Here is a 4,501-nt window from a genome sequence, read left to right on the forward strand (position 1 = left end):
TATTTTCCTCTCCTGATTTGACTCAGCCCCGACGCTTCCAGCTACGCCGACTCCCTGGGCACCGACTTCTCTGTGCTCTCATCTGAAAAAGACCGCAGGGATCGGTTTAGTTTTTGAATGAGGAATCGTCTTTGCCACATGATCACCCAACAGCTTCGTCTTCATTTTTTCCCCCCTATATGTCAGTTTTCCATTCATTAAAGAGGAAAGCAATTTTTAAAAAATTTTTACTCTTCTCTCATACTTTATCCCGACCACAGTTTCCCCTCTCTCCCCCCTCCTAGTCCCCGCCCCGTTCTCCCAGGGACATCCATCAAACAGGATACAGTGGCACTGGGCACAAACCCTCCCATCTCTACTGGAGGTAGTAACCCAGTAGGAGGAAAAGCCATGCTACTCGAACATTCTATCAAGGGCGCTATATCCCCAGCCTCCTGTCCTGTTTCTCTACTCTGCCAGCCTTACTCTCCTGACTTGAGTTTTCTTTCCTCAATCTGTTTCTACGCTGAAGCTTCCCTCATTAAAAAGCCAAAACCTGACCGAAACCCTTTTCTTAGTTATTTTTGGGTTAGCGGTGTGTTTTGGTGGGGGTATTTTCACCTGTATCTGTCACCGTGTTTTCTTCTTTGCCTCTATCTGCCCTGTCTTTCTTCCCCAAGCCTGTTGCTCCCCCTACATAACTCCCCCATCTACGTTCATGACAGCTATATTCCATAACCCTCTCTTGATTCCCTCACGCCAAAATCTTTTTTTTTTTCTTTTTTTTCCCCCTCGGAGCTGAGGACCGAACCCAGGGCCTTACGCATGCTAGGCAAGCGCTCTACCACTGAGCTAAATCCCCAAACCAAAATCTTTTGAGAGCAACTTATTTCTCTCCTCATTGCAATAAAAGGTGATTTAAAATTATACACCAATGTCTTTGTAACTTTAACTTGTTCATAGTTTCATACTCATAGAATTTTACAAGAACAGTAGAGTTCCCACCTATTTTTGAACCCTGATTTACCTAATATTTTCATTTTACTACAAATGCCCCTCCCCTTATAAAAAGAAACGTGTGTGCCTGTGTGCGTGCGTATCCGTGTGTTATTCCCGGGCTGTCGTACACATGACTCTTTATCCTTAAATACATCAGAGTATTTCTTTAAGATTTATAAAGATTACCTGTATATGTGCTTGTGTCTGTGTGAGTATGTGCACATGAGTCCAGAGAAGGTGTCGGATTCTGGGGAAATGCAGTTGCTACAGAGGGTTATGAGCAACCCCTCGCCCCTCACCCCTCCACCTTTGCCCTTCATGGGTCTGGAAAAGGAGGGATCGGGGTCCTCTGCAAGGGCAGCAGGTGCCCTTAACCACATAGCAAGCCTAGCCAGATGTCTCTTCAGTCCTGTCCCCCACAAGTGATCAGAATTAAGGAACTTTTTTGTCAATATAATATTATCTACCCACAGAAGACTATAAATGGTTTATGAACTTTTCCAATAACATCATTACAGCAAAGAACTATTCTGGATCATGCTTTATGTTTGACTGTTATGTTCCAGTTTTTTATTTAAAACAGATCTTAGCTTAGTTTGTGTTTCCTGTTTCTCTCTGTCTCTCTCTGTCTCTCTGTCTCTGTCTCTGTCTCTGTCTCTGTCTCTGTCTCTGTCTCTCTCTCTCTCTCTCTCTCTCTCTCTGTGTGTGTGTGTGTGTCTTTCTTTCTTTAGTGATCTTCCTCCTCCTCACTCTTCTTCTTCCTCTTTTTCCGAGACAGGGCTTCTCTGTGTGGCCTTGAGTGTCTTGGAACTCGCTTCGTACACCAGACTGGTGTCACAGAGATCCACAGAGCTCTCACAGAAATCTACTTGCTTTGCCTCCCTAGATGTGGCATTGAGTTATGGGCTACCACTGCCCTACTTCGTAATTCTTAACAGTGGCTTTGTTAAGGAATAGAGGTTAAGTCAGCTTTGAACTCAGGATTCTTCTGCTTCAGCCTCTATGAGCCCAGTGGTTCTTTTTCTTTTCATTTCTCTCCCCCTCCCCCAGCCCCTTCATCCTTCCCTCAGTTTGGGCACACCTGAGGTTTCCTCATGACTGGAACATAGTTTGGCTTCTCTTTAGTAGAGTCAGGGAACTACACTGTGTTTCCCTCAATGCTAGTGTTGGGAGGCACTAGATACTCATTTGTGTCACTTACTGTTATGGATTGAATGCTTCCTGACCTTTCATGCAGACATCCTGACCATCTCTGGTGGTTTGAATGAAAATGGCCCCATAAACTTGTAGAGAGTGGCACTATTAGGAGGTGTGGCCTTGTTGGAGGAAGTGAGTCACCATGGGGTTGGGCTTTGAAGTTTCAAATGCTCAGTCCAGGCCCGGTGTCTCTCTCTATTCCTGCTGCCTGCAGATCAAGGTATAGAACGCCCAGCAACCTCTCCTTTACCATGTCTGCCTGTACACTGCCATGCTTCCTGCAATGAGGACAAGGAACTGAACCTCTGAAACTGTAAGCCAGCCCCCAATTAAATGTCTGCCTTTATAAGAGTGGCTGTGGTCATGGTGTCTCTTCACAGCAGTAAAAACCCCAACTAAGACAGAATTTGGTACCAGAAATAGGTTATTGTTCTGATGGGCCTGACCATGCTTTTGTTTGGAGGACTGTGGATTTTGGAACCTTGGATTTGGAAAGTAGTGGAATGCTTTAAGTGGAGCTTAATGGGCCATCCTAGTAGAAATGTGGAAGACATTGGTGCTGAGGGTGATTTAAACTCTGGGATCCTGGCTCAAGATGTTTCAAAGAAGAAGAGTTTAGTATGTTGCCTAGAGACTGTTCTTGTGATATTTTGGTGAAGAATGAGGCTGCTTTTTTGCCCTTGTCCAAAGAGTCTGCTTAACTAAGGTAAAGAGTTTTAGATTAATTGCAATCACAAAGGAGGTTTCAAAAAGCCTAGTTTAGACGTTGTCCTGTGGTTCGGTCTTAATGTGTTTTGATCAAGCATAGCAAGCTTAGAAAGGAAAATACAAAATGTATGGCTCAAAGAGTAAAGGGGCACCAGAAAGCCCCTTTGGGCTAAAACCCAGTGGAGCTAAAACCCATTGTTTATGTCTTTGCAGTTGAATGAAAGGGAGCTATACCATGGTGTTTCTTATGACCCGGTTCTTGTTTTCATCTGGACACGAGGAAATGATTGTGTGTCAAATCGACAAGGGATGGATCATGATGGTTATTCTCAGTTGTCAGATTTACCATATCAGGAATGAGCTACAATCCAGAACCTGTAAAGATTTTGGTAAAATGGTAAAGAAAGCTTAGGTCCAGGTATAGTGGTACACCCCTTTAATCCCAGCATTTAGGAGACAGAGGCATGCAGACCTCTGAATTTGAGATCAGTTTACAGAACAAGTTCCAGGACAGCCAAGCTTAGGCAGTGAAGGGGTTGGAAAACAGAAAGCTGGAGATGATGCAATAGAACAAGGGGAGGAGTGGGGCATGGTCCAGCCCCATCAAGCAGCAATTTGGCAGCTTTGGTCATGTGGCTCTGGATTTAGAGTCAAGGGTAGAAGAGACTACTGGGACTGGTCAGCTGGAGTGAAGAAAGTAGAGGTGATTAAGAAGAGGCCAGCATCACTGAGGTGAAATCTTCTAGGAAATGTTTTCTAAGAGCACAAGAAGTTCCAGAGATAGAGATCATGCCAGACTTCGAAATGGATAAGAATCACCGAGGTGGTACTGGTTTTGAAGGTATAAAGGGGTCATGGAGAGCAGTTGAGCTTGGCACTGTGAGAGGCCATGAAAGGTCATGGGTGAAGGTGCAGCCTCAGGTGCAGTTGAAGGCCCAGGACTGAAGGGGGTCATGCAAAGGAGTTGACGCTTGGCACCGTGAGGATAACCTACGAGAGGCTATTGGCGAATCCCAGTTACAGCAGAAAACCCCAGCATATCGGAGACGGCAGTACTGTGGGATGACTACCAAGAACAGCATCAACAGTGGAGTAGAGTCAACCAGAGCCCAGAGTACCCGAGGGCAGAGCTGAGGATGTGACTCGAGCCCTTTGGAGGAACCCAGGAGATCATATGTGGATCCCAAACATTGGAAATAGAAGCTGTGCAATCAAAGTTGCCTTGGAGACCCCCAAGATGTTAGAGACGTCAGATCAGAGGGAAACCGGTTGAGGGAAGGCTACTAACAGGGACTAGACCAAACCGGAGAGAAAGAAGTGTGTCGCTGAAATTGCAGTCAAGTTGAGAGGAGCTGGACATCAGACGTGGAGATGCAGAGTTTAGAGTTTGCTCAGCTGGTGTTTGGTCTTGTTTTAACCCAGTATTTCCTCACTATGACATTTTACAATGGCAATGCATATCCTGAGAGGTTGGAACTATGTAATCTGTCTTTTTATTTTGACTTTATAGGGATTACAGTTAAGCAATTGTACGAATCTTAGGAGAGACTTTAAACTTTAACTTTTGAGCTTTTAACATTGTAGAGACTGTCATTTGGAGACTTTGGAAGTTGGACTA

This window comes from Rattus rattus, chromosome 4 (genome assembly GCF_011064425.1).
Source record: "Rattus rattus isolate New Zealand chromosome 4, Rrattus_CSIRO_v1, whole genome shotgun sequence".
Classification (NCBI taxonomy): Eukaryota; Metazoa; Chordata; class Mammalia; order Rodentia; family Muridae; genus Rattus; species Rattus rattus.